General features: G+C 43.5%; 56 non-coding genes across 56 annotated transcripts; all 56 read left to right on the top strand.

The window, feature by feature from the left end:
• Positions 1–35: 35 nt before the first annotated feature.
• Positions 36–128, top strand: trnar-ucu (transfer RNA arginine (anticodon UCU)). The gene is made up of 2 exons: positions 36–72; positions 93–128. It is a non-coding gene; the product is annotated as a tRNA-Arg (tRNA).
• Positions 129–375: 247 nt separating this feature from the next.
• Positions 376–468, top strand: trnar-ucu (transfer RNA arginine (anticodon UCU)). Its single transcript has 2 exons — positions 376–412; positions 433–468. It is a non-coding gene; the product is annotated as a tRNA-Arg (tRNA).
• Positions 469–715: 247 nt separating this feature from the next.
• trnar-ucu (transfer RNA arginine (anticodon UCU)) lies at positions 716–808 on the top strand. Its single transcript has 2 exons — positions 716–752; positions 773–808. It is a non-coding gene; the product is annotated as a tRNA-Arg (tRNA).
• A 247-nt stretch (positions 809–1,055) lies between these two features.
• Positions 1,056–1,148, top strand: trnar-ucu (transfer RNA arginine (anticodon UCU)). Its single transcript has 2 exons — positions 1,056–1,092; positions 1,113–1,148. It is a non-coding gene; the product is annotated as a tRNA-Arg (tRNA).
• A 247-nt stretch (positions 1,149–1,395) lies between these two features.
• trnar-ucu (transfer RNA arginine (anticodon UCU)) lies at positions 1,396–1,488 on the top strand. Its single transcript has 2 exons — positions 1,396–1,432; positions 1,453–1,488. It is a non-coding gene; the product is annotated as a tRNA-Arg (tRNA).
• Positions 1,489–2,415: 927 nt separating this feature from the next.
• Positions 2,416–2,508, top strand: trnar-ucu (transfer RNA arginine (anticodon UCU)). The gene is made up of 2 exons: positions 2,416–2,452; positions 2,473–2,508. It is a non-coding gene; the product is annotated as a tRNA-Arg (tRNA).
• A 247-nt stretch (positions 2,509–2,755) lies between these two features.
• Positions 2,756–2,848, top strand: trnar-ucu (transfer RNA arginine (anticodon UCU)). Its single transcript has 2 exons — positions 2,756–2,792; positions 2,813–2,848. It is a non-coding gene; the product is annotated as a tRNA-Arg (tRNA).
• A 247-nt stretch (positions 2,849–3,095) lies between these two features.
• Positions 3,096–3,188, top strand: trnar-ucu (transfer RNA arginine (anticodon UCU)). Its single transcript has 2 exons — positions 3,096–3,132; positions 3,153–3,188. It is a non-coding gene; the product is annotated as a tRNA-Arg (tRNA).
• Positions 3,189–3,435: 247 nt separating this feature from the next.
• trnar-ucu (transfer RNA arginine (anticodon UCU)) lies at positions 3,436–3,528 on the top strand. Its single transcript has 2 exons — positions 3,436–3,472; positions 3,493–3,528. It is a non-coding gene; the product is annotated as a tRNA-Arg (tRNA).
• A 247-nt stretch (positions 3,529–3,775) lies between these two features.
• trnar-ucu (transfer RNA arginine (anticodon UCU)) lies at positions 3,776–3,868 on the top strand. Its single transcript has 2 exons — positions 3,776–3,812; positions 3,833–3,868. It is a non-coding gene; the product is annotated as a tRNA-Arg (tRNA).
• A 247-nt stretch (positions 3,869–4,115) lies between these two features.
• trnar-ucu (transfer RNA arginine (anticodon UCU)) lies at positions 4,116–4,208 on the top strand. Its single transcript has 2 exons — positions 4,116–4,152; positions 4,173–4,208. It is a non-coding gene; the product is annotated as a tRNA-Arg (tRNA).
• Positions 4,209–4,455: 247 nt separating this feature from the next.
• Positions 4,456–4,548, top strand: trnar-ucu (transfer RNA arginine (anticodon UCU)). The gene is made up of 2 exons: positions 4,456–4,492; positions 4,513–4,548. It is a non-coding gene; the product is annotated as a tRNA-Arg (tRNA).
• Positions 4,549–4,795: 247 nt separating this feature from the next.
• Positions 4,796–4,888, top strand: trnar-ucu (transfer RNA arginine (anticodon UCU)). Its single transcript has 2 exons — positions 4,796–4,832; positions 4,853–4,888. It is a non-coding gene; the product is annotated as a tRNA-Arg (tRNA).
• Positions 4,889–5,135: 247 nt separating this feature from the next.
• On the top strand, positions 5,136–5,228 carry trnar-ucu (transfer RNA arginine (anticodon UCU)). Its single transcript has 2 exons — positions 5,136–5,172; positions 5,193–5,228. It is a non-coding gene; the product is annotated as a tRNA-Arg (tRNA).
• A 587-nt stretch (positions 5,229–5,815) lies between these two features.
• Positions 5,816–5,908, top strand: trnar-ucu (transfer RNA arginine (anticodon UCU)). Its single transcript has 2 exons — positions 5,816–5,852; positions 5,873–5,908. It is a non-coding gene; the product is annotated as a tRNA-Arg (tRNA).
• A 247-nt stretch (positions 5,909–6,155) lies between these two features.
• On the top strand, positions 6,156–6,248 carry trnar-ucu (transfer RNA arginine (anticodon UCU)). Its single transcript has 2 exons — positions 6,156–6,192; positions 6,213–6,248. It is a non-coding gene; the product is annotated as a tRNA-Arg (tRNA).
• Positions 6,249–6,495: 247 nt separating this feature from the next.
• Positions 6,496–6,588, top strand: trnar-ucu (transfer RNA arginine (anticodon UCU)). The gene is made up of 2 exons: positions 6,496–6,532; positions 6,553–6,588. It is a non-coding gene; the product is annotated as a tRNA-Arg (tRNA).
• A 247-nt stretch (positions 6,589–6,835) lies between these two features.
• trnar-ucu (transfer RNA arginine (anticodon UCU)) lies at positions 6,836–6,928 on the top strand. The gene is made up of 2 exons: positions 6,836–6,872; positions 6,893–6,928. It is a non-coding gene; the product is annotated as a tRNA-Arg (tRNA).
• Positions 6,929–7,175: 247 nt separating this feature from the next.
• On the top strand, positions 7,176–7,268 carry trnar-ucu (transfer RNA arginine (anticodon UCU)). Its single transcript has 2 exons — positions 7,176–7,212; positions 7,233–7,268. It is a non-coding gene; the product is annotated as a tRNA-Arg (tRNA).
• Positions 7,269–7,515: 247 nt separating this feature from the next.
• Positions 7,516–7,608, top strand: trnar-ucu (transfer RNA arginine (anticodon UCU)). Its single transcript has 2 exons — positions 7,516–7,552; positions 7,573–7,608. It is a non-coding gene; the product is annotated as a tRNA-Arg (tRNA).
• Positions 7,609–8,535: 927 nt separating this feature from the next.
• trnar-ucu (transfer RNA arginine (anticodon UCU)) lies at positions 8,536–8,628 on the top strand. The gene is made up of 2 exons: positions 8,536–8,572; positions 8,593–8,628. It is a non-coding gene; the product is annotated as a tRNA-Arg (tRNA).
• Positions 8,629–8,875: 247 nt separating this feature from the next.
• Positions 8,876–8,968, top strand: trnar-ucu (transfer RNA arginine (anticodon UCU)). Its single transcript has 2 exons — positions 8,876–8,912; positions 8,933–8,968. It is a non-coding gene; the product is annotated as a tRNA-Arg (tRNA).
• A 247-nt stretch (positions 8,969–9,215) lies between these two features.
• On the top strand, positions 9,216–9,308 carry trnar-ucu (transfer RNA arginine (anticodon UCU)). The gene is made up of 2 exons: positions 9,216–9,252; positions 9,273–9,308. It is a non-coding gene; the product is annotated as a tRNA-Arg (tRNA).
• Positions 9,309–9,895: 587 nt separating this feature from the next.
• Positions 9,896–9,988, top strand: trnar-ucu (transfer RNA arginine (anticodon UCU)). Its single transcript has 2 exons — positions 9,896–9,932; positions 9,953–9,988. It is a non-coding gene; the product is annotated as a tRNA-Arg (tRNA).
• Positions 9,989–10,235: 247 nt separating this feature from the next.
• Positions 10,236–10,328, top strand: trnar-ucu (transfer RNA arginine (anticodon UCU)). The gene is made up of 2 exons: positions 10,236–10,272; positions 10,293–10,328. It is a non-coding gene; the product is annotated as a tRNA-Arg (tRNA).
• A 247-nt stretch (positions 10,329–10,575) lies between these two features.
• On the top strand, positions 10,576–10,668 carry trnar-ucu (transfer RNA arginine (anticodon UCU)). Its single transcript has 2 exons — positions 10,576–10,612; positions 10,633–10,668. It is a non-coding gene; the product is annotated as a tRNA-Arg (tRNA).
• A 247-nt stretch (positions 10,669–10,915) lies between these two features.
• Positions 10,916–11,008, top strand: trnar-ucu (transfer RNA arginine (anticodon UCU)). The gene is made up of 2 exons: positions 10,916–10,952; positions 10,973–11,008. It is a non-coding gene; the product is annotated as a tRNA-Arg (tRNA).
• Positions 11,009–11,255: 247 nt separating this feature from the next.
• trnar-ucu (transfer RNA arginine (anticodon UCU)) lies at positions 11,256–11,348 on the top strand. Its single transcript has 2 exons — positions 11,256–11,292; positions 11,313–11,348. It is a non-coding gene; the product is annotated as a tRNA-Arg (tRNA).
• Positions 11,349–11,595: 247 nt separating this feature from the next.
• On the top strand, positions 11,596–11,688 carry trnar-ucu (transfer RNA arginine (anticodon UCU)). The gene is made up of 2 exons: positions 11,596–11,632; positions 11,653–11,688. It is a non-coding gene; the product is annotated as a tRNA-Arg (tRNA).
• A 247-nt stretch (positions 11,689–11,935) lies between these two features.
• On the top strand, positions 11,936–12,028 carry trnar-ucu (transfer RNA arginine (anticodon UCU)). Its single transcript has 2 exons — positions 11,936–11,972; positions 11,993–12,028. It is a non-coding gene; the product is annotated as a tRNA-Arg (tRNA).
• Positions 12,029–12,275: 247 nt separating this feature from the next.
• trnar-ucu (transfer RNA arginine (anticodon UCU)) lies at positions 12,276–12,368 on the top strand. Its single transcript has 2 exons — positions 12,276–12,312; positions 12,333–12,368. It is a non-coding gene; the product is annotated as a tRNA-Arg (tRNA).
• A 247-nt stretch (positions 12,369–12,615) lies between these two features.
• Positions 12,616–12,708, top strand: trnar-ucu (transfer RNA arginine (anticodon UCU)). The gene is made up of 2 exons: positions 12,616–12,652; positions 12,673–12,708. It is a non-coding gene; the product is annotated as a tRNA-Arg (tRNA).
• Positions 12,709–12,955: 247 nt separating this feature from the next.
• Positions 12,956–13,048, top strand: trnar-ucu (transfer RNA arginine (anticodon UCU)). The gene is made up of 2 exons: positions 12,956–12,992; positions 13,013–13,048. It is a non-coding gene; the product is annotated as a tRNA-Arg (tRNA).
• Positions 13,049–13,975: 927 nt separating this feature from the next.
• Positions 13,976–14,068, top strand: trnar-ucu (transfer RNA arginine (anticodon UCU)). The gene is made up of 2 exons: positions 13,976–14,012; positions 14,033–14,068. It is a non-coding gene; the product is annotated as a tRNA-Arg (tRNA).
• A 247-nt stretch (positions 14,069–14,315) lies between these two features.
• On the top strand, positions 14,316–14,408 carry trnar-ucu (transfer RNA arginine (anticodon UCU)). The gene is made up of 2 exons: positions 14,316–14,352; positions 14,373–14,408. It is a non-coding gene; the product is annotated as a tRNA-Arg (tRNA).
• A 247-nt stretch (positions 14,409–14,655) lies between these two features.
• On the top strand, positions 14,656–14,748 carry trnar-ucu (transfer RNA arginine (anticodon UCU)). The gene is made up of 2 exons: positions 14,656–14,692; positions 14,713–14,748. It is a non-coding gene; the product is annotated as a tRNA-Arg (tRNA).
• A 247-nt stretch (positions 14,749–14,995) lies between these two features.
• On the top strand, positions 14,996–15,088 carry trnar-ucu (transfer RNA arginine (anticodon UCU)). Its single transcript has 2 exons — positions 14,996–15,032; positions 15,053–15,088. It is a non-coding gene; the product is annotated as a tRNA-Arg (tRNA).
• A 247-nt stretch (positions 15,089–15,335) lies between these two features.
• trnar-ucu (transfer RNA arginine (anticodon UCU)) lies at positions 15,336–15,428 on the top strand. Its single transcript has 2 exons — positions 15,336–15,372; positions 15,393–15,428. It is a non-coding gene; the product is annotated as a tRNA-Arg (tRNA).
• A 247-nt stretch (positions 15,429–15,675) lies between these two features.
• On the top strand, positions 15,676–15,768 carry trnar-ucu (transfer RNA arginine (anticodon UCU)). The gene is made up of 2 exons: positions 15,676–15,712; positions 15,733–15,768. It is a non-coding gene; the product is annotated as a tRNA-Arg (tRNA).
• Positions 15,769–16,695: 927 nt separating this feature from the next.
• Positions 16,696–16,788, top strand: trnar-ucu (transfer RNA arginine (anticodon UCU)). The gene is made up of 2 exons: positions 16,696–16,732; positions 16,753–16,788. It is a non-coding gene; the product is annotated as a tRNA-Arg (tRNA).
• A 247-nt stretch (positions 16,789–17,035) lies between these two features.
• trnar-ucu (transfer RNA arginine (anticodon UCU)) lies at positions 17,036–17,128 on the top strand. Its single transcript has 2 exons — positions 17,036–17,072; positions 17,093–17,128. It is a non-coding gene; the product is annotated as a tRNA-Arg (tRNA).
• A 247-nt stretch (positions 17,129–17,375) lies between these two features.
• On the top strand, positions 17,376–17,468 carry trnar-ucu (transfer RNA arginine (anticodon UCU)). Its single transcript has 2 exons — positions 17,376–17,412; positions 17,433–17,468. It is a non-coding gene; the product is annotated as a tRNA-Arg (tRNA).
• A 247-nt stretch (positions 17,469–17,715) lies between these two features.
• On the top strand, positions 17,716–17,808 carry trnar-ucu (transfer RNA arginine (anticodon UCU)). The gene is made up of 2 exons: positions 17,716–17,752; positions 17,773–17,808. It is a non-coding gene; the product is annotated as a tRNA-Arg (tRNA).
• Positions 17,809–18,055: 247 nt separating this feature from the next.
• Positions 18,056–18,148, top strand: trnar-ucu (transfer RNA arginine (anticodon UCU)). The gene is made up of 2 exons: positions 18,056–18,092; positions 18,113–18,148. It is a non-coding gene; the product is annotated as a tRNA-Arg (tRNA).
• A 247-nt stretch (positions 18,149–18,395) lies between these two features.
• Positions 18,396–18,488, top strand: trnar-ucu (transfer RNA arginine (anticodon UCU)). Its single transcript has 2 exons — positions 18,396–18,432; positions 18,453–18,488. It is a non-coding gene; the product is annotated as a tRNA-Arg (tRNA).
• Positions 18,489–19,075: 587 nt separating this feature from the next.
• Positions 19,076–19,168, top strand: trnar-ucu (transfer RNA arginine (anticodon UCU)). Its single transcript has 2 exons — positions 19,076–19,112; positions 19,133–19,168. It is a non-coding gene; the product is annotated as a tRNA-Arg (tRNA).
• A 247-nt stretch (positions 19,169–19,415) lies between these two features.
• Positions 19,416–19,508, top strand: trnar-ucu (transfer RNA arginine (anticodon UCU)). The gene is made up of 2 exons: positions 19,416–19,452; positions 19,473–19,508. It is a non-coding gene; the product is annotated as a tRNA-Arg (tRNA).
• Positions 19,509–19,755: 247 nt separating this feature from the next.
• On the top strand, positions 19,756–19,848 carry trnar-ucu (transfer RNA arginine (anticodon UCU)). Its single transcript has 2 exons — positions 19,756–19,792; positions 19,813–19,848. It is a non-coding gene; the product is annotated as a tRNA-Arg (tRNA).
• Positions 19,849–20,095: 247 nt separating this feature from the next.
• On the top strand, positions 20,096–20,188 carry trnar-ucu (transfer RNA arginine (anticodon UCU)). The gene is made up of 2 exons: positions 20,096–20,132; positions 20,153–20,188. It is a non-coding gene; the product is annotated as a tRNA-Arg (tRNA).
• A 247-nt stretch (positions 20,189–20,435) lies between these two features.
• On the top strand, positions 20,436–20,528 carry trnar-ucu (transfer RNA arginine (anticodon UCU)). The gene is made up of 2 exons: positions 20,436–20,472; positions 20,493–20,528. It is a non-coding gene; the product is annotated as a tRNA-Arg (tRNA).
• A 247-nt stretch (positions 20,529–20,775) lies between these two features.
• On the top strand, positions 20,776–20,868 carry trnar-ucu (transfer RNA arginine (anticodon UCU)). The gene is made up of 2 exons: positions 20,776–20,812; positions 20,833–20,868. It is a non-coding gene; the product is annotated as a tRNA-Arg (tRNA).
• A 587-nt stretch (positions 20,869–21,455) lies between these two features.
• Positions 21,456–21,548, top strand: trnar-ucu (transfer RNA arginine (anticodon UCU)). Its single transcript has 2 exons — positions 21,456–21,492; positions 21,513–21,548. It is a non-coding gene; the product is annotated as a tRNA-Arg (tRNA).
• A 247-nt stretch (positions 21,549–21,795) lies between these two features.
• Positions 21,796–21,888, top strand: trnar-ucu (transfer RNA arginine (anticodon UCU)). Its single transcript has 2 exons — positions 21,796–21,832; positions 21,853–21,888. It is a non-coding gene; the product is annotated as a tRNA-Arg (tRNA).
• A 247-nt stretch (positions 21,889–22,135) lies between these two features.
• Positions 22,136–22,228, top strand: trnar-ucu (transfer RNA arginine (anticodon UCU)). The gene is made up of 2 exons: positions 22,136–22,172; positions 22,193–22,228. It is a non-coding gene; the product is annotated as a tRNA-Arg (tRNA).
• Positions 22,229–22,475: 247 nt separating this feature from the next.
• On the top strand, positions 22,476–22,568 carry trnar-ucu (transfer RNA arginine (anticodon UCU)). Its single transcript has 2 exons — positions 22,476–22,512; positions 22,534–22,568. It is a non-coding gene; the product is annotated as a tRNA-Arg (tRNA).
• Positions 22,569–22,815: 247 nt separating this feature from the next.
• On the top strand, positions 22,816–22,908 carry trnar-ucu (transfer RNA arginine (anticodon UCU)). Its single transcript has 2 exons — positions 22,816–22,852; positions 22,874–22,908. It is a non-coding gene; the product is annotated as a tRNA-Arg (tRNA).
• The last annotated feature ends 118 nt before the right edge of the window (positions 22,909–23,026 follow it).

Raw genomic sequence — 23,026 nt, 5'->3', positions numbered from 1 at the left:
TTCAAGTTTTGGATCAGCATTTGCTGTCTTCAAGAGACTCTGTGGCGCAATGGACAGCGCGTTGGACTTCTAGGTGATCTATCATGAAAGCCATTCAAAGGTTGTGGGTTCGAGTCCCACCAGAGTTGGCTTTTGGATCTTCCATTGGGTAACAACAGGCCGAAGCGTAACGAGGGAATTTCTCCTTGCACAACACCATTTCATCCTATGAAAATGCATTCACCGTCTGTTGCATTCCGAGTTCAATTTTTGCACCGTTTTAATCAAGTATTCATTCCAGCATGGTGCAAACATTTACAACGCATTATCTTGTGCTGGACTAGTTGCTTCTCTTCATATCTTCAAGTTTTGGATCAGCATTTGCTGTCTTCAAGAGACTCTGTGGCGCAATGGACAGCGCGTTGGACTTCTAGGTGATCTATCATGAAAGCCATTCAAAGGTTGTGGGTTCGAGTCCCACCAGAGTTGGCTTTTGGATCTTCCATTGGGTAACAACAGGCCGAAGCGTAACGAGGGAATTTCTCCTTGCACAACACCATTTCATCCTATGAAAATGCATTCACCGTCTGTTGCATTCCGAGATCAATTTTTGCACCGTTTTAATCAAGTATTTATTCCAGCATGGTGCAAACATTTACAATGCATTATCTTGTGCTGGACTAGTTGCTTCTCTTCATATCTTCAAGTTTTGGATCAGCATTTGCTGTCTTCAAGAGACTCTGTGGCGCAATGGACAGCGCGTTGGACTTCTAGGTGATCTATCATGAAAGCCATTCAAAGGTTGTGGGTTCGAGTCCCACCAGAGTTGGCTTTTGGATCTTCCATTGGGTAACAACAGGCCGAAGCGTAACGAGGGAATTTCTCCTTGCACAACACCATTTCATCCTATGAAAATGCATTCACCGTCTGTTGCATTCCGAGTTCAATTTTTGCACCGTTTTAATCAAGTATTCATTCCAGCATGGTGCAAACATTTACAACGCATTATCTTGTGCTGGACTAGTTGCTTCTCTTCATATCTTCAAGTTTTGGATCAGCATTTGCTGTCTTCAAGAGACTCTGTGGCGCAATGGACAGCGCGTTGGACTTCTAGGTGATCTATCATGAAAGCCATTCAAAGGTTGTGCGTTCGAGTCCCACCAGAGTTGGCTTTTGGATCTTCCATTGGGTAACAACAGGCCGAAGTGTAACGAGGGAATTTCTCCTTGCACAACACCATTTCATCCTATGAAAATGCGTTCACCGTCTGTTGCATTCCGAGTTCAATTTTTGCACCGTTTTAATCAAGTATTTATTCCAGCATGGTGCAAACATTTACAACGCATTATCTTGTGCTGGACTAGTTGCTTCTCTTCATTTCTTCAAGTTTTGGATCAGCATTTGCTGTCTTCAAGAGACTCTGTGGCGCAATGGACAGCGCGTTGGACTTCTAGGTGATCTATCATGAAAGCCATTCAAAGGTTGTGCGTTCGAGTCCCACCAGAGTTGGCTTTTGGATCTTCCATTGGGTAACAACAGGCCGAAGTGTAACGAGGGAATTTCTCCTTGCACAACACCATTTCATCCTATGAAAATGCGTTCACCGTCTGTTGCATTCCGAGTTCAATTTTTGCACCGTTTTAATCAAGTATTTATTCCAGCATGGTGCAAACATTTACAACGCATTATCTTGTGCTGGACTAGTTGCTTCTCTTCATTTCTTCAAGTTTTGGATCAGCATTTGCTGTCTTCAAGAGACTCTGTGGCGCAATGGACAGCGTGTTGGACTTCTAGGTGCTCTATCATGAAAGCCATTCAAAGGTTGTGGGTTCGAGTCCTGCCAGAGTTGGCTTTTGGATCTTCCATTGGGTAACAACAGGCCGAAGCGTAACGAGGGAATTTCTCCTTGCACAACACCATTTCATCCTATGAAAATGCGTTCACCGTCTGTTGCATTCCGAGTTCAATTTTTGCACCGTTTTAATCAAGTATTTATTCCAGCATGGTGCAAACATTTACAACGCATTATCTTGTGCTGGACTAGTTGCTTCTCTTCATTTCTTCAAGTTTTGGATCAGCATTTGCTGTCTTCAAGAGACTCTGTGGCGCAATGGACAGTGTGTTGGACTTCTAGGTGCTCTATCATGAAAGCCATTCAAAGGTTGTGGGTTCGAGTCCTGCCAGAGTTGGCTTTTGGATCTTCCATTGGGTAACAACAGGCCGAAGCGTAACGAGGGAATTTCTCCTTGCACAACACCATTTCATCCTATGAAAATGCGTTCACCGTCTGTTGCATTCCGAGATCAATTTTTGCACCGTTTTAATCAAGTATTCATTCCAGCATGGTGCAAACATTTACAACGCATTATCTTGTGCTGGACTAGTTGCTTCTCTTCATATCTTCAAGTTTTGGATCAGCATTTGCTGTCTTCAAGAGACTCTGTGGCGCAATGGACAGCGCGTTGGACTTCTAGGTGATCTATCATGAAAGCCATTCAAAGGTGGTGGGTTCGAGTCCCACCAGAGTTGGATTTTGGATCTTCCATTGGGTAACAACAGGCCGAAGCGTAACGAGGGAATTTCTCCTTGCACAACACCATTTCATCCTATGAAAATGCATTCACCGTCTGTTGCATTCCGAGATCAATTTTTGCACCGTTTTAATCAAGTATTCATTCCAGCATGGTGCAAACATTTACAACGCATTATCTTGTGCTGGACTAGTTGCTTCTCTTCATATCTTCAAGTTTTGGATCAGCATTTGCTGTCTTCAAGAGACTCTGTGGCGCAATGGACAGCGCGTTGGACTTCTAGGTGCTCTATCATGAAAGCCATTCAAAGGTTGTGGGTTCGAGTCCCGCCAGAGTTGGCTTTTGGATCTGCCATTGGGTAACAACAGGCCGAAGCGTAACGAGGGAATTTCTCCTTGCACAACACCATTTCATCCTATGAAAATGCATTCATCGTCTGTTGCATTCAGAGTTCAATTTTTGCACCGTTTTAATCAAGTATTTATTCCAGCATGGTGCAAACATTTACAACGCATTATCTTGTGCTGGACTAGTTGCTTCTCTTCATTTCTTCAAGTTTTGGAGCAGCATTTGCTGTTTTCAAGAGACTCTGTGGCGCAATGGACAGCGCGTTGGACTTCTAGGTGATCTATCATGAAAGCCATTCAAAGGTTGTGGGTTCGAGTCCCACCAGAGTTTGATTTTGGATCTTCCATTGGGTAACAACAGGCCGAAGCGTAACGAGGGAATTTCTCCTTGCACAACACCATTTCATCCTATGAAAATGCATTCACCGTCTGTTGCATTCCGAGATCAATTTTTGCACCGTTTTAATCAAGTATTTATTCCAGCATGGTGCAAACTTTTACAACGCATTATCTTGTGCTGGACTAGTTGCTTCTCTTCATTTCTTCAAGTTTTGGATCAGCATTTGCTGTCTTCAAGAGACTCTGTGGCGCAATGGACAGCGCGTTGGACTTCTAGGTGATCTATCATGAAAGCCATTCAAAGGTTGTGGGTTCGAGTCCCACCAGAGTTGGCTTTTGGATCTTCCATTGGGTAACAACAGGCCGAAGCGTAACGAGGGAATTTCTCCTTGCACAACACCATTTCATCCTATGAAAATGCATTCACCGTCTGTTGCATTCCGAGATCAATTTTTGCACCGTTTTAATCAAGTATTTATTCCAGCATGGTGCAAACATTTACAATGCATTATCTTGTGCTGGACTAGTTGCTTCTCTTCATATCTTCAAGTTTTGGATCAGCATTTGCTGTCTTCAAGAGACTCTGTGGCGCAATGGACAGCGCGTTGGACTTCTAGGTGATCTATCATGAAAGCCATTCAAAGGTTGTGGGTTCGAGTCCCACCAGAGTTGGCTTTTGGATCTTCCATTGGGTAACAACAGGCCGAAGCGTAACGAGGGAATTTCTCCTTGCACAACACCATTTCATCCTATGAAAATGCATTCACCGTCTGTTGCATTCCGAGTTCAATTTTTGCACCGTTTTAATCAAGTATTCATTCCAGCATGGTGCAAACATTTACAACGCATTATCTTGTGCTGGACTAGTTGCTTCTCTTCATTTCTTCAAGTTTTGGAGCAGCATTTACTGTTTTCAAGAGACTCTGTGGCGCAATGGACAGCGCGTTGGACTTCTAGGTGATCTATCATGAAAGCCATTCAAAGGTTGTGGGTTCGAGTCCCACCAGAGTTGGATTTTGGATCTTCCATTGGGTAACAACAGGCCGAAGCGTAAAGAGGGAATTTCTCCTTGCACAACACCATTTCATCCTATGAAAATGCATTCACCGTCTGTTGCATTCCGAGATCAATTTTTGCACCGTTTTAATCAAGTATTTATTCCAGCATGGTGCAAACATTTACAATGCATTATCTTGTGCTGGACTAGTTGCTTCTCTTCATATCTTCAAGTTTTGGATCAGCATTTGCTGTCTTCAAGAGACTCTGTGGCGCAATGGACAGCGCGTTGGACTTCTAGGTGATCTATCATGAAAGCCATTCAAAGGTTGTGGGTTCGAGTCCCACCAGAGTTGGATTTTGGATCTTCCATTGGGTAACAACAGGCCGAAGCGTAAAGAGGGAATTTCTCCTTGCACAACACCATTTCATCCTATGAAAATGCATTCACCGTCTGTTGCATTCCGAGATCAATTTTTGCACCGTTTTAATCAAGTATTTATTCCAGCATGGTGCAAACATTTACAATGCATTATCTTGTGCTGGACTAGTTGCTTCTCTTCATATCTTCAAGTTTTGGATCAGCATTTGCTGTCTTCAAGAGACTCTGTGGCGCAATGGACAGCGCGTTGGACTTCTAGGTGATCTATCATGAAAGCCATTCAAAGGTTGTGGGTTCGAGTCCCACCAGAGTTGGCTTTTGGATCTTCCATTGGGTAACAACAGGCCGAAGCGTAACGAGGGAATTTCTCCTTGCACAACACCATTTCATCCTATGAAAATGCATTCACCGTCTGTTGCATTCCGAGTTCAATTTTTGCACCGTTTTAATCAAGTATTCATTCCAGCATGGTGCAAACATTTACAACGCATTATCTTGTGCTGGACTAGTTGCTTCTCTTCATATCTTCAAGTTTTGGATCAGCATTTGCTGTCTTCAAGAGACTCTGTGGCGCAATGGACAGCGCGTTGGACTTCTAGGTGATCTATCATGAAAGCCATTCAAAGGTTGTGCGTTCGAGTCCCACCAGAGTTGGCTTTTGGATCTTCCATTGGGTAACAACAGGCCGAAGTGTAACGAGGGAATTTCTCCTTGCACAACACCATTTCATCCTATGAAAATGCGTTCACCGTCTGTTGCATTCCGAGTTCAATTTTTGCACCGTTTTAATCAAGTATTTATTCCAGCATGGTGCAAACATTTACAACGCATTATCTTGTGCTGGACTAGTTGCTTCTCTTCATATCTTCAAGTTTTGGATCAGCATTTGCTGTCTTCAAGAGACTCTGTGGCGCAATGGACAGCGTGTTGGACTTCTAGGTGCTCTATCACGAAAGCCATTCAAAGGTTGTGGGTTCGAGTCCTGCCAGAGTTGGCTTTTGGATCTTCCATTGGGTAACAACAGGCCGAAGCGTAACGAGGGAATTTCTCCTTGCACAACACCATTTCATCCTATGAAAATGCGTTCACCGTCAGTTAAATTCCGAGTTCAATTTTTGCACCGTTTTAATCAAGTATTTATTCCAGCATGGTGCAAACATTTACAACGCATTATCTTGTGCTGGACTAGTTGCTTCTCTTCATTTCTTCAAGTTTTGGATCAGCATTTGCTGTCTTCAAGAGACTCTGTGGCGCAATGGACAGCGCGTTGGACTTCTAGGTGATCTATCATGAAAGCCATTCAAAGGTGGTGGGTTCGAGTCCCACCAGAGTTGGATTTTGGATCTTCCATTGGGTAACAACAGGCCGAAGCGTAACGAGGGAATTTCTCCTTGCACAACACCATTTCATCCTATGAAAAAGCATTCACCGTCTGTTGCATTCCGAGATCAATTTTTGCACCGTTTTAATCAAGTATTCATTCCAGCATGGTGCAAACATTTACAACGCATTATCTTGTGCTGGACTAGTTGCTTCTCTTCATATCTTCAAGTTTTGGATCAGCATTTGCTGTCTTCAAGAGACTCTGTGGCGCAATGGACAGCGCGTTGGACTTCTAGGTGATCTATCATGAAAGCCATTCAAAGGTTGTGGGTTCGAGTCCCACCAGAGTTTGATTTTGGATCTTCCATTGGGTAACAACAGGCCGAAGCGTAACGAGGGAATTTCTCCTTGCACAACACCATTTCATCCTATGAAAATGCATTCACCGTCTGTTGCATTCCGAGATCAATTTTTGCACCGTTTTAATCAAGTATTTATTCCAGCATGGTGCAAACTTTTACAACGCATTATCTTGTGCTGGACTAGTTGCTTCTCTTCATTTCTTCAAGTTTTGGATCAGCATTTGCTGTCTTCAAGAGACTCTGTGGCGCAATGGACAGCGCGTTGGACTTCTAGGTGATCTATCATGAAAGCCATTCAAAGGTTGTGGGTTCGAGTCCCACCAGAGTTGGCTTTTGGATCTTCCATTGGGTAACAACAGGCCGAAGCGTAACGAGGGAATTTCTCCTTGCACAACACCATTTCATCCTATGAAAATGCATTCACCGTCTGTTGCATTCCGAGATCAATTTTTGCACCGTTTTAATCAAGTATTTATTCCAGCATGGTGCAAACATTTACAATGCATTATCTTGTGCTGGACTAGTTGCTTCTCTTCATATCTTCAAGTTTTGGATCAGCATTTGCTGTCTTCAAGAGACTCTGTGGCGCAATGGACAGCGCGTTGGACTTCTAGGTGATCTATCATGAAAGCCATTCAAAGGTTGTGGGTTCGAGTCCCACCAGAGTTGGCTTTTGGATCTTCCATTGGGTAACAACAGGCCGAAGCGTAACGAGGGAATTTCTCCTTGCACAACACCATTTCATCCTATGAAAATGCATTCACCGTCTGTTGCATTCCGAGTTCAATTTTTGCACCGTTTTAATCAAGTATTCATTCCAGCATGGTGCAAACATTTACAACGCATTATCTTGTGCTGGACTAGTTGCTTCTCTTCATATCTTCAAGTTTTGGATCAGCATTTGCTGTCTTCAAGAGACTCTGTGGCGCAATGGACAGCGCGTTGGACTTCTAGGTGATCTATCATGAAAGCCATTCAAAGGTTGTGCGTTCGAGTCCCACCAGAGTTGGCTTTTGGATCTTCCATTGGGTAACAACTGGCCGAAGTGTAACGAGGGAATTTCTCCTTGCACAACACCATTTCATCCTATGAAAATGCGTTCACCGTCTGTTGCATTCCGAGTTCAATTTTTGCACCGTTTTAATCAAGTATTTATTCCAGCATGGTGCAAACATTTACAACGCATTATCTTGTGCTGGACTAGTTGCTTCTCTTCATTTCTTCAAGTTTTGGATCAGCATTTGCTGTCTTCAAGAGACTCTGTGGCGCAATGGACAGCGCGTTGGACTTCTAGGTGATCTATCATGAAAGCCATTCAAAGGTTGTGCGTTCGAGTCCCACCAGAGTTGGCTTTTGGATCTTCCATTGGGTAACAACAGGCCGAAGCGTAACGAGGGAATTTCTCCTTGCACAACACCATTTCATCCTATGAAAATGCGTTCACCGTCTGTTGCATTCCGAGTTCAATTTTTGCACCGTTTTAATCAAGTATTTATTCCAGCATGGTGCAAACATTTACAACGCATTATCTTGTGCTGGACTAGTTGCTTCTCTTCATTTCTTCAAGTTTTGGATCAGCATTTGCTGTCTTCAAGAGACTCTGTGGCGCAATGGACAGCGTGTTGGACTTCTAGGTGCTCTATCATGAAAGCCATTCAAAGGTTGTGGGTTCGAGTCCTGCCAGAGTTGGCTTTTGGATCTTCCATTGGGTAACAACAGGCCGAAGCGTAACGAGGGAATTTCTCCTTGCACAACACCATTTCATCCTATGAAAATGCGTTCACCGTCTGTTGCATTCCGAGTTCAATTTTTGCACCGTTTTAATCAAGTATTTATTCCAGCATGGTGCAAACATTTACAACGCATTATCTTGTGCTGGACTAGTTGCTTCTCTTCATTTCTTCAAGTTTTGGATCAGCATTTGCTGTCTTCAAGAGACTCTGTGGCGCAATGGACAGTGTGTTGGACTTCTAGGTGCTCTATCATGAAAGCCATTCAAAGGTTGTGGGTTCGAGTCCTGCCAGAGTTGGCTTTTGGATCTTCCATTGGGTAACAACAGGCCGAAGCGTAACGAGGGAATTTCTCCTTGCACAACACCATTTCATCCTATGAAAATGCGTTCACCGTCTGTTGCATTCCGAGATCAATTTTTGCACCGTTTTAATCAAGTATTCATTCCAGCATGGTGCAAACATTTACAACGCATTATCTTGTGCTGGACTAGTTGCTTCTCTTCATATCTTCAAGTTTTGGATCAGCATTTGCTGTCTTCAAGAGACTCTGTGGCGCAATGGACAGCGCGTTGGACTTCTAGGTGATCTATCATGAAAGCCATTCAAAGGTTGTGGGTTCGAGTCCCACCAGAGTTGGCTTTTGGATCTTCCATTGGGTAACAACAGGCCGAAGCGTAACGAGGGAATTTCTCCTTGCACAACACCATTTCATCCTATGAAAATGCATTCACCGTCTGTTGCATTCCGAGATCAATTTTTGCACCGTTTTAATCAAGTATTTATTCCAGCATGGTGCAAACATTTACAATGCATTATCTTGTGCTGGACTAGTTGCTTCTCTTCATATCTTCAAGTTTTGGATCAGCATTTGCTGTCTTCAAGAGACTCTGTGGCGCAATGGACAGCGCGTTGGACTTCTAGGTGATCTATCATGAAAGCCATTCAAAGGTTGTGGGTTCGAGTCCCACCAGAGTTGGCTTTTGGATCTTCCATTGGGTAACAACAGGCCGAAGCGTAACGAGGGAATTTCTCCTTGCACAACACCATTTCATCCTATGAAAATGCATTCACCGTCTGTTGCATTCCGAGTTCAATTTTTGCACCGTTTTAATCAAGTATTCATTCCAGCATGGTGCAAACATTTACAACGCATTATCTTGTGCTGGACTAGTTGCTTCTCTTCATATCTTCAAGTTTTGGATCAGCATTTGCTGTCTTCAAGAGACTCTGTGGCGCAATGGACAGCGCGTTGGACTTCTAGGTGATCTATCATGAAAGCCATTCAAAGGTTGTGGGTTCGAGTCCTGCCAGAGTTGGCTTTTGGATCTTCCATTGGGTAACAACAGGCCGAAGCGTAACGAGGGAATTTCTCCTTGCACAACACCATTTCATCCTATGAAAATGCGTTCACCGTCTGTTGCATTCCGAGTTCAATTTTTGCACCGTTTTAATCAAGTATTTATTCCAGCATGGTGCAAACATTTACAACGCATTATCTTGTGCTGGACTAGTTGCTTCTCTTCATTTCTTCAAGTTTTGGATCAGCATTTGCTGTCTTCAAGAGACTCTGTGGCGCAATGGACAGTGTGTTGGACTTCTAGGTGCTCTATCATGAAAGCCATTCAAAGGTTGTGGGTTCGAGTCCTGCCAGAGTTGGCTTTTGGATCTTCCATTGGGTAACAACAGGCCGAAGCGTAACGAGGGAATTTCTCCTTGCACAACACCATTTCATCCTATGAAAATGCGTTCACCGTCTGTTGCATTCCGAGATCAATTTTTGCACCGTTTTAATCAAGTATTCATTCCAGCATGGTGCAAACATTTACAACGCATTATCTTGTGCTGGACTAGTTGCTTCTCTTCATATCTTCAAGTTTTGGATCAGCATTTGCTGTCTTCAAGAGACTCTGTGGCGCAATGGACAGCGCGTTGGACTTCTAGGTGATCTATCATGAAAGCCATTCAAAGGTGGTGGGTTCGAGTCCCACCAGAGTTGGATTTTGGATCTTCCATTGGGTAACAACAGGCCGAAGCGTAACGAGGGAATTTCTCCTTGCACAACACCATTTCATCCTATGAAAATGCATTCACCGTCTGTTGCATTCCGAGATCAATTTTTGCACCGTTTTAATCAAGTATTCATTCCAGCATGGTGCAAACATTTACAACGCATTATCTTGTGCTGGACTAGTTGCTTCTCTTCATATCTTCAAGTTTTGGATCAGCATTTGCTGTCTTCAAGAGACTCTGTGGCGCAATGGACAGCGCGTTGGACTTCTAGGTGCTCTATCATGAAAGCCATTCAAAGGTTGTGGGTTCGAGTCCCGCCAGAGTTGGCTTTTGGATCTGCCATTGGGTAACAACAGGCCGAAGCGTAACGAGGGAATTTCTCCTTGCACAACACCATTTCATCCTATGAAAATGCATTCATCGTCTGTTGCATTCAGAGTTCAATTTTTGCACCGTTTTAATCAAGTATTTATTCCAGCATGGTGCAAACATTTACAACGCATTATCTTGTGCTGGACTAGTTGCTTCTCTTCATTTCTTCAAGTTTTGGAGCAGCATTTGCTGTTTTCAAGAGACTCTGTGGCGCAATGGACAGCGCGTTGGACTTCTAGGTGATCTATCATGAAAGCCATTCAAAGGTTGTGGGTTCGAGTCCCACCAGAGTTTGATTTTGGATCTTCCATTGGGTAACAACAGGCCGAAGCGTAACGAGGGAATTTCTCCTTGCACAACACCATTTCATCCTATGAAAATGCATTCACCGTCTGTTGCATTCCGAGATCAATTTTTGCACCGTTTTAATCAAGTATTTATTCCAGCATGGTGCAAACTTTTACAACGCATTATCTTGTGCTGGACTAGTTGCTTCTCTTCATTTCTTCAAGTTTTGGATCAGCATTTGCTGTCTTCAAGAGACTCTGTGGCGCAATGGACAGCGCGTTGGACTTCTAGGTGATCTATCATGAAAGCCATTCAAAGGTTGTGGGTTCGAGTCCCACCAGAGTTGGCTTTTGGATCTTCCATTGGGTAACAACAGGCCGAAGCGTAACGAGGGAATTTCTCCTTGCACAACACCATTTCATCCTATGAAAATGCATTCACCGTCTGTTGCATTCCGAGATCAATTTTTGCACCGTTTTAATCAAGTATTTATTCCAGCATGGTGCAAACATTTACAATGCATTATCTTGTGCTGGACTAGTTGCTTCTCTTCATATCTTCAAGTTTTGGATCAGCATTTGCTGTCTTCAAGAGACTCTGTGGCGCAATGGACAGCGCGTTGGACTTCTAGGTGATCTATCATGAAAGCCATTCAAAGGTTGTGGGTTCGAGTCCCACCAGAGTTGGCTTTTGGATCTTCCATTGGGTAACAACAGGCCGAAGCGTAACGAGGGAATTTCTCCTTGCACAACACCATTTCATCCTATGAAAATGCATTCACCGTCTGTTGCATTCCGAGTTCAATTTTTGCACCGTTTTAATCAAGTATTCATTCCAGCATGGTGCAAACATTTACAACGCATTATCTTGTGCTGGACTAGTTGCTTCTCTTCATTTCTTCAAGTTTTGGAGCAGCATTTACTGTTTTCAAGAGACTCTGTGGCGCAATGGACAGCGCGTTGGACTTCTAGGTGATCTATCATGAAAGCCATTCAAAGGTTGTGGGTTCGAGTCCCACCAGAGTTGGATTTTGGATCTTCCATTGGGTAACAACAGGCCGAAGCGTAAAGAGGGAATTTCTCCTTGCACAACACCATTTCATCCTATGAAAATGCATTCACCGTCTGTTGCATTCCGAGATCAATTTTTGCACCGTTTTAATCAAGTATTTATTCCAGCATGGTGCAAACATTTACAATGCATTATCTTGTGCTGGACTAGTTGCTTCTCTTCATATCTTCAAGTTTTGGATCAGCATTTGCTGTCTTCAAGAGACTCTGTGGCGCAATGGACAGCGCGTTGGACTTCTAGGTGATCTATCATGAAAGCCATTCAAAGGTTGTGGGTTCGAGTCCCACCAGAGTTGGATTTTGGATCTTCCATTGGGTAACAACAGGCCGAAGCGTAAAGAGGGAATTTCTCCTTGCACAACACCATTTCATCCTATGAAAATGCATTCACCGTCTGTTGCATTCCGAGATCAATTTTTGCACCGTTTTAATCAAGTATTTATTCCAGCATGGTGCAAACATTTACAATGCATTATCTTGTGCTGGACTAGTTGCTTCTCTTCATATCTTCAAGTTTTGGATCAGCATTTGCTGTCTTCAAGAGACTCTGTGGCGCAATGGACAGCGCGTTGGACTTCTAGGTGATCTATCATGAAAGCCATTCAAAGGTTGTGGGTTCGAGTCCCACCAGAGTTGGCTTTTGGATCTTCCATTGGGTAACAACAGGCCGAAGCGTAACGAGGGAATTTCTCCTTGCACAACACCATTTCATCCTATGAAAATGCATTCACCGTCTGTTGCATTCCGAGTTCAATTTTTGCACCGTATTAATGAAGTATTCATTCCAGCATGGTGCAAACATTTACAACGCATTATCTTGTGCTGGACTAGTTGCTTCTCTTCATATCTTCAAGTTTTGGATCAGCATTTGCTGTCTTCAAGAGACTCTGTGGCGCAATGGACAGCGCGTTGGACTTCTAGGTGATCTATCATGAAAGCCATTCAAAGGTTGTGCGTTCGAGTCCCACCAGAGTTGGCTTTTGGATCTTCCATTGGGTAACAACAGGCCGAAGTGTAACGAGGGAATTTCTCCTTGCACAACACCATTTCATCCTATGAAAATGCGTTCACCGTCTGTTGCATTCCGAGTTCAATTTTTGCACCGTTTTAATCAAGTATTTATTCCAGCATGGTGCAAACATTTACAACGCATTATCTTGTGCTGGACTAGTTGCTTCTCTTCATTTCTTCAAGTTTTGGAGCAGCATTTGCTGTGTTCAAGAGACTCTGTGGCGCAATGGACAGCGCGTTGGACTTCTAGGTGATCTATCATGAAAGCCATTCAAAGGTTGTGGGTTCGAGTCCCACCAGAGTTTGATTTTGGATCTTCCATTGGGTAACAACAGGCCGAAGCGTAACGAGGGAATTTCTCCTTGCACAACACCATTTCATCCTATGAAAATGCATTCACCGTCTGTTGCATTCCGAGATCAATTTTTGCACCGTTTTAATCAAGTATTTATTCCAGCATGGTGCAAACATTTACAACGCATTATCTTGTGCTGGACTAGTTGCTTCTCTTCATTTCTTCAAGTTTTGGATCAGCATTTGCTGTCTTCAAGAGACTCTGTGGTGCAATGGACAGCGCGTTGGACTTCTAGGTGCTCTATCATGAAAGCCATTCAAAGGTTGTGGGTTCGAGTCCTGCCAGAGTTGGCTTTTGGATCTTCCATTGGGTAACAACAGGCCGAAGCGTAACGAGGGAATTTCTCCTTGCACAACACCATTTCATCCTATGAAAATGCGTTCACCGTCTGTTGCATTCCGAGATCAATTTTTGCACCGTTTTAATCAAGTATTCATTCCAGCATGGTGCAAACATTTACAACGCATTATCTTGTGCTGGACTAGTTGCTTCTCTTCATATCTTCAAGTTTTGGATCAGCATTTGCTGTCTTCAAGAGACTCTGTGGCGCAATGGACAGCGTGTTGGACTTCTAGGTGCTCTATCACGAAAGCCATTCAAAGGTTGTGGGTTCGAGTCCTGCCAGAGTTGGCTTTTGGATCTTCCATTGGGTAACAACAGGCCGAAGCGTAACGAGGGAATTTCTCCTTGCACAACACCATTTCATCCTATGAAAATGCGTTCACCGTCAGTTAAATTCCGAGTTCAATTTTTGCACCGTTTTAATCAAGTATTTATTCCAGCATGGTGCAAACATTTACAACGCATTATCTTGTGCTGGACTAGTTGCTTCTCTTCATTTCTTCAAGTTTTGGATCAGCATTTGCTGTCTTCAAGAGACTCTGTGGCGCAATGGACAGCGCGTTGGACTTCTAGGTGATCTATCATGAAAGCCATTCAAAGGTGGTGGGTTCGAGTCCCACCAGAGTTGGATTTTGGATCTTCCATTGGGTAACAACAGGCCGAAGCGTAACGAGGGAATTTCTCCTTGCACAACACCATTTCATCCTATGAAAAAGCATTCACCGTCTGTTGCATTCCGAGATCAATTTTTGCACCGTTTTAATCAAGTATTCATTCCAGCATGGTGCAAACATTTACAACGCATTATCTTGTGCTGGACTAGTTGCTTCTCTTCATATCTTCAAGTTTTGGATCAGCATTTGCTGTCTTCAAGAGACTCTGTGGCGCAATGGACAGCGCGTTGGACTTCTAGGTGATCTATCATGAAAGCCATTCAAAGGTTGTGGGTTCGAGTCCCACCAGAGTTTGATTTTGGATCTTCCATTGGGTAACAACAGGCCGAAGCGTAACGAGGGAATTTCTCCTTGCACAACACCATTTCATCCTATGAAAATGCATTCACCGTCTGTTGCATTCCGAGATCAATTTTTGCACCGTTTTAATCAAGTATTTATTCCAGCATGGTGCAAACTTTTACAACGCATTATCTTGTGCTGGACTAGTTGCTTCTCTTCATTTCTTCAAGTTTTGGATCAGCATTTGCTGTCTTCAAGAGACTCTGTGGCGCAATGGACAGCGCGTTGGACTTCTAGGTGATCTATCATGAAAGCCATTCAAAGGTTGTGGGTTCGAGTCCCACCAGAGTTGGCTTTTGGATCTTCCATTGGGTAACAACAGGCCGAAGCGTAACGAGGGAATTTCTCCTTGCACAACACCATTTCATCCTATGAAAATGCATTCACCGTCTGTTGCATTCCGAGATCAATTTTTGCACCGTTTTAATCAAGTATTTATTCCAGCATGGTGCAAACATTTACAATGCATTATCTTGTGCTGGACTAGTTGCTTCTCTTCATATCTTCAAGTTTTGGATCAGCATTTGCTGTCTTCAAGAGACTCTGTGGCGCAATGGACAGCGCGTTGGACTTCTAGGTGATCTATCATGAAAGCCATTCAAAGGTTGTGGGTTCGAGTCCCACCAGAGTTGGCTTTTGGATCTTCCATTGGGTAACAACAGGCCGAAGCGTAACGAGGGAATTTCTCCTTGCACAACACCATTTCATCCTATGAAAATGCATTCACCGTCTGTTGCATTCCGAGTTCAATTTTTGCACCGTTTTAATCAAGTATTCATTCCAGCATGGTGCAAACATTTACAACGCATTATCTTGTGCTGGACTAGTTGCTTCTCTTCATATCTTCAAGTTTTGGATCAGCATTTGCTGTCTTCAAGAGACTCTGTGGCGCAATGGACAGCGCGTTGGACTTCTAGGTGATCTATCATGAAAGCCATTCAAAGGTTGTGCGTTCGAGTCCCACCAGAGTTGGCTTTTGGATCTTCCATTGGGTAACAACAGGCCGAAGTGTAACGAGGGAATTTCTCCTTGCACAACACCATTTCATCCTATGAAAATGCGTTCACCGTCTGTTGCATTCCGAGTTCAATTTTTGCACCGTTTTAATCAAGTATTTATTCCAGCATGGTGCAAACATTTACAACGCATTATCTTGTGCTGGACTAGTTGCTTCTCTTCATTTCTTCAAGTTTTGGATCAGCATTTGCTGTCTTCAAGAGACTCTGTGGCGCAATGGACAGCGCGTTGGACTTCTAGGTGATCTATCATGAAAGCCATTCAAAGGTTGTGCGTTCGAGTCCCACCAGAGTTGGCTTTTGGATCTTCCATTGGGTAACAACAGGCCGAAGTGTAACGAGGGAATTTCTCCTTGCACAACACCATTTCATCCTATGAAAATGCGTTCACCGTCTGTTGCATTCCGAGTTCAATTTTTGCACCGTTTTAATCAAGTATTTATTCCAGCATGGTGCAAACATTTACAACGCATTATCTTGTGCTGGACTAGTTGCTTCTCTTCATTTCTTCAAGTTTTGGATCAGCATTTGCTGTCTTCAAGAGACTCTGTGGCGCAATGGACAGCGTGTTGGACTTCTAGGTGCTCTATCATGAAAGCCATTCAAAGGTTGTGGGTTCGAGTCCTGCCAGAGTTGGCTTTTGGATCTTCCATTGGGTAACAACAGGCCGAAGCGTAACGAGGGAATTTCTCCTTGCACAACACCATTTCATCCTATGAAAATGCGTTCACCGTCTGTTGCATTCCGAGTTCAATTTTTGCACCGTTTTAATCAAGTATTTATTCCAGCATGGTGCAAACATTTACAACGCATTATCTTGTGCTGGACTAGTTGCTTCTCTTCATTTCTTCAAGTTTTGGATCAGCATTTGCTGTCTTCAAGAGACTCTGTGGCGCAATGGACAGTGTGTTGGACTTCTAGGTGCTCTATCATGAAAGCCATTCAAAGGTTGTGGGTTCGAGTCCTGCCAGAGTTGGCTTTTGGATCTTCCATTGGGTAACAACAGGCCGAAGCGTAACGAGGGAATTTCTCCTTGCACAACACCATTTCATCCTATGAAAATGCGTTCACCGTCTGTTGCATTCCGAGATCAATTTTTGCACCGTTTTAATCAAGTATTCATTCCAGCATGGTGCAAACATTTACAACGCATTATCTTGTGCTGGACTAGTTGCTTCTCTTCATATCTTCAAGTTTTGGATCAGCATTTGCTGTCTTCAAGAGACTCTGTGGCGCAATGGACAGCGCGTTGGACTTCTAGGTGATCTATCATGAAAGCCATTCAAAGGTTGTGGGTTCGAGTCCCACCAGAGTTGGCTTTTGGATCTTCCATTGGGTAACAACAGGCCGAAGCGTAACGAGGGAATTTCTCCTTGCACAACACCATTTCATCCTATGAAAATGCATTCACCGTCTGTTGCATTCCGAGATCAATTTTTGCACCGTTTTAATCAAGTATTTATTCCAGCATGGTGCAAACATTTACAATGCATTATCTTGTGCTGGACTAGTTGCTTCTCTTCATATCTTCAAGTTTTGGATCAGCATTTGCTGTCTTCAAGAGACTCTGTGGCGCAATGGACAGCGCGTTGGACTTCTAGGTGATCTATCATGAAAGCCATTCAAAGGTTGTGGGTTCGAGTCCCACCAGAGTTGGCTTTTGGATCTTCCATTGGGTAACAACAGGCCGAAGCGTAACGAGGGAATTTCTCCTTGCACAACACCATTTCATCCTATGAAAATGCATTCACCGTCTGTTGCATTCCGAGTTCAATTTTTGCACCGTTTTAATCAAGTATTCATTCCAGCATGGTGCAAACATTTACAACGCATTATCTTGTGCTGGACTAGTTGCTTCTCTTCATATCTTCAAGTTTTGGATCAGCATTTGCTGTCTTCAAGAGACTCTGTGGCGCAATGGACAGCGCGTTGGACTTCTAGGTGATCTATCATGAAAGCCATTCAAAGGTTGTGGGTTCGAGTCCCACCAGAGTTGGCTTTTGGATCTTCCATTGGGTAACAACAGGCCGAAGCGTAACGAGGGAATTTCTCCTTGCACAACACCATTTCATCCTATGAAAATGCATTCACCGTCTGTTGCATTCCGAGATCAATTTTTGCACCGTTTTAATCAAGTATTTATTCCAGCATGGTGCAAACATTTACAATGCATTATCTTGTGCTGGACTAGTTGCTTCTCTTCATATCTTCAAGTTTTGGATCAGCATTTGCTGTCTTCAAGAGACTCTGTGGCGCAATGGACAGCGCGTTGGACTTCTAGGTGATCTATCATGAAAGCCATTCAAAGGTTGTGGGTTCGAGTCCCACCAGAGTTGGCTTTTGGATCTTCCATTGGGTAACAACAGGCCGAAGCGTAACGAGGGAATTTCTCCTTGCACAACACCATTTCATCCTATGAAAATGCATTCACCGTCTGTTGCATTCCGAGTTCAATTTTTGCACCGTTTTAATCAAGTATTCATTCCAGCATGGTGCAAACATTTACAACGCATTATCTTGTGCTGGACTAGTTGCTTCTCTTCATATCTTCAAGTTTTGGATCAGCATTTGCTGTCTTCAAGAGACTCTGTGGCGCAATGGACAGCGCGTTGGACTTCTAGGTGATCTATCATGAAAGCCATTCAAAGGTTGTGCGTTCGAGTCCCACCAGAGTTGGCTTTTGGATCTTCCATTGGGTAACAACAGGCCGAAGTGTAACGAGGGAATTTCTCCTTGCACAACACCATTTCATCCTATGAAAATGCGTTCACCGTCTGTTGCATTCCGAGTTCAATTTTTGCACCGTTTTAATCAAGTATTTATTCCAGCATGGTGCAAACATTTACAACGCATTATCTTGTGCTGGACTAGTTGCTTCTCTTCATTTCTTCAAGTTTTGGATCAGCATTTGCTGTCTTCAAGAGACTCTGTGGCGCAATGGACAGCGCGTTGGACTTCTAGGTGATCTATCATGAAAGCCATTCAAAGGTTGTGCGTTCGAGTCCCACCAGAGTTGGCTTTTGGATCTTCCATTGGGTAACAACAGGCCGAAGTGTAACGAGGGAATTTCTCCTTGCACAACACCATTTCATCCTATGAAAATGCGTTCACCGTCTGTTGCATTCCGAGTTCAATTTTTGCACCGTTTTAATCAAGTATTTATTCCAGCATGGTGCAAACATTTACAACGCATTATCTTGTGCTGGACTAGTTGCTTCTCTTCATTTCTTCAAGTTTTGGATCAGCATTTGCTGTCTTCAAGAGACTCTGTGGCGCAATGGACAGTGTGTTGGACTTCTAGGTGCTCTATCATGAAAGCCATTCAAAGGTTGTGGGTTCGAGTCCTGCCAGAGTTGGCTTTTGGATCTTCCATTGGGTAACAACAGGCCGAAGCGTAACGAGGGAATTTCTCCTTGCACAACACCATTTCATCCTATGAAAATGCGTTCACCGTCTGTTGCATTCCGAGATCAATTTTTGCACCGTTTTAATCAAGTATTCATTCCAGCATGGTGCAAACATTTACAACGCATTATCTTGTGCTGGACTAGTTGCTTCTCTTCATATCTTCAAGTTTTGGATCAGCATTTGCTGTCTTCAAGATACTCTGTGGCGCAATGGACAGCGCGTTGGACTTCTAGGTGATCTATCATGAAAGCCATTCAAAGGTGGTGGGTTCGAGTCCCACCAGAGTTGGATTTTGGATCTTCCATTGGGTAACAACAGGCCGAAGCGTAACGAGGGAATTTCTCCTTGCACAACACCATTTCATCCTATGAAAATGCATTCACCGTCTGTTGCATTCCGAGATCAATTTTTGCACCGTTTTAATCAAGTATTCATTCCAGCATGGTGCAAACATTTACAACGCATTATCTTGTGCTGGACTAGTTGCTTCTCTTCATATCTTCAAGTTTTGGATCAGCATTTGCTGTCTTCAAGAGACTCTGTGGCGCAATGGACAGCGCGTTGGACTTCTAGGTGCTCTATCATGAAAGCCATTCAAAGGTTGTGGGTTCGAGTCCCGCCAGAGTTGGCTTTTGGATCTGCCATTGGGTAACAACAGGCCGAAGCGTAACGAGGGAATTTCTCCTTGCACAACACCATTTCATCCTATGAAAATGCATTCATCGTCTGTTGCATTCAGAGTTCAATTTTTGCACCGTTTTAATCAAGTATTTATTCCAGCATGGTGCAAACATTTACAACGCATTATCTTGTGCTGGACTAGTTGCTTCTCTTCATTTCTTCAAGTTTTGGAGCAGCATTTGCTGTTTTCAAGAGACTCTGTGGCGCAATGGACAGCGCGTTGGACTTCTAGGTGATCTATCATGAAAGCCATTCAAAGGTTGTGGGTTCGAGTCCCACCAGAGTTTGATTTTGGATCTTCCATTGGGTAACAACAGGCCGAAGCGTAACGAGGGAATTTCTCCTTGCACAACACCATTTCATCCTATGAAAATGCATTCACCGTCTGTTGCATTCCGAGATCAATTTTTGCACCGTTTTAATCAAGTATTTATTCCAGCATGGTGCAAACTTTTACAACGCATTATCTTGTGCTGGACTAGTTGCTTCTCTTCATTTCTTCAAGTTTTGGATCAGCATTTGCTGTCTTCAAGAGACTCTGTGGCGCAATGGACAGCGCGTTGGACTTCTAGGTGATCTATCATGAAAGCCATTCAAAGGTTGTGGGTTCGAGTCCCACCAGAGTTGGCTTTTGGATCTTCCATTGGGTAACAACAGGCCGAAGCGTAACGAGGGAATTTCTCCTTGCACAACACCATTTCATCCTATGAAAATGCATTCACCGTCTGTTGCATTCCGAGATCAATTTTTGCACCGTTTTAATCAAGTATTTATTCCAGCATGGTGCAAACATTTACAATGCATTATCTTGTGCTGGACTAGTTGCTTCTCTTCATATCTTCAAGTTTTGGATCAGCATTTGCTGTCTTCAAGAGACTCTGTGGCGCAATGGACAGCGCGTTGGACTTCTAGGTGATCTATCATGAAAGCCATTCAAAGGTTGTGGGTTCGAGTCCCACCAGAGTTGGCTTTTGGATCTTCCATTGGGTAACAACAGGCCGAAGCGTAACGAGGGAATTTCTCCTTGCACAACACCATTTCATCCTATGAAAATGCATTCACCGTCTGTTGCATTCCGAGATCAATTTTTGCACCGTTTTAATCAAGTATTTATTCCAGCATGGTGCAAACATTTACAACGCATTATCTTGTGCTGGACTAGTTGCTTCTCTTCATTTCTTCAAGTTTTGGATCAGCATTTGCCGTCTTCAAGAGACTCTGTGGCGCAATGGACAGCGCGTTGGACTTCTAGGTGATCTATCATGAAAGCCATTCAAAGGTTGTGGGTTCGAGTCCCACCAGAGTTTGATTTTGGATCTTCCATTGGGTAACAACAGGCCGAAGCGTAACGAGGGAATTTCTCCTTGCACAACACCATTTCATCCTATGAAAATGCATTCACCGTCTGTTGCATTCCGAGATCAATTTTTGCACCGTTTTAATCAAGTATTTATTCCAGCATGGTGCAAACATTTACAACGCATTATCTTGTGCTGGACTAGTTGCTTCTCTTCATTTCTTCAAGTTTTGGATCAGCATTTGCTGTCTTCAAGAGACTCTGTGGTGCAATGGACAGCGCGTTGGACTTCTAGGTGCTCTATCATGAAAGCCATTCAAAGGTTGTGGGTTCGAGTCCTGCCAGAGTTGGCTTTTGGATCTTCCATTGGGTAACAACAGGCCGAAGCGTAACGAGGGAATTTCTCCTTGCACAACACCATTTCATCCTATGAAAATGCGTTCACCGTCTGTTGCATTCCGAGATCAATTTTTGCACCGTTTTAATCAAGTATTCATTCCAGCATGGTGCAAACATTTACAACGCATTATCTTGTGCTGGACTAGTTGCTTCTCTTCATATCTTCAAGTTTTGGATCAGCATTTGCTGTCTTCAAGAGACTCTGTGGCGCAATGGACAGCGCGTTGGACTTCTAGGTGCTCTATCATGAAAGCCATTCAAAGGTTGTGGGTTCGAGTCCCGCCAGAGTTGGCTTTTGGATCTTCCATTGGGTAACAACAGGCCGAAGCGTAACGAGGGAATTTCTCCTTGCACAACACCATTTCATCCTATGAAAATGCATTCATCGTCTGTTGCATTCAGAGTTCAATTTTTGCACCGTTTTAATCAAGTATTTATTCCAGCATGGTGCAAACATTTACAACGCATTATCTTGTGCTGGACTAGTTGCTTCTCTTCATTTCTTCAAGTTTTGGAGCAGCATTTACTGTTTTCAAGAGACTCTGTGGCGCAATGGACAGCGCGTTGGACTTCTAGGTGATCTATCATGAAAGCCATTCAAAGGTTGTGGGTTCGAGTCCCACCAGAGTTGGATTTTGGATCTTCCATTGGGTAACAACAGGCCGAAGCGTAACGAGGGAATTTCTCCTTGCACAACACCATTTCATCCTATGAAAATGCATTCATCGTCTGTTGCATTCAGAGTTCAATTTTTGCACCGTTTTAATCAAGTATTTATTCCAGCATGGTGCAAACATTTACAACGCATTATCTTGTGCTGGACTAGTTGCTTCTCTTCATTTCTTCAAGTTTTGGAGCAGCATTTACTGTTTTCAAGAGACTCTGTGGCGCAATGGACAGCGCGTTGGACTTCTAGGTGATCTATCATGAAAGCCATTCAAAGGTTGTGGGTTCGAGTCCCACCAGAGTTGGATTTTGGATCTTCCATTGGGTAACAACAGGCCGAAGCGTAAAGAGGGAATTTTTCCTTGCACAACACCATTTCATCCTATGAAAATGCATTCACCGTCTGTTGCATTCCGAGATCAATTTTTGCACCGTTTTAATCAAGTATTTATTCCAGCATGGTGCAAACATTTACAATGCATTATCTTGTGCTGGACTAGTTGCTTCTCTTCATATCTTCAAGTTTTGGATCAGCATTTGCTGTCTTCAAGAGACTCTGTGGCGCAATGGACAGCGCGTTTGACTTCTAGGTGATCTATCATGAAAGCCATTCAAAGGTTGTGGGTTCGAGTCCCACCAGAGTTGGCTTTTGGATCTTCCATTGGGTAACAACAGGCCGAAGCGTAAAGAGGGAATTTCTCCTTGCACAACACCATTTCATCCTATGAAAATGCATTCACCGTCTGTTGCATTCCGAGATCAATTTTTGCACCGTTTTAATCAAGTATTTATTCCAGCATGGTGCAAACATTTACAATGCATTATCTTGTGCTGGACTAGTTGCTTCTCTTCATATCTTCAAGTTTTGGATCAGCATTTGCTGTCTTCAAGAGACTCTGTGGCGCAATGGACAGCGCGTTTGACTTCTAGGTGATCTATCATGAAAGCCATTCAAAGGTTGTGGGTTCGAGTCCCACCAGAGTTGGCTTTTGGATCTTCCATTGGGTAACAACAGGCCGAAGCGTAACGAGGGAATTTCTCCTTGCACAACACCATTTCATCCTATGAAAATGCATTCATCGTCTGTTGCATTCAGAGTTCAA

This window comes from Pungitius pungitius, chromosome 3, assembly GCF_949316345.1.
Source record: "Pungitius pungitius chromosome 3, fPunPun2.1, whole genome shotgun sequence".
NCBI classification, from domain to species: Eukaryota; Metazoa; Chordata; class Actinopteri; order Perciformes; family Gasterosteidae; genus Pungitius; species Pungitius pungitius.
Note: the sequence above shows the minus strand (reverse complement) of the source record. Positions and strands in the feature narration are given on the sequence as shown.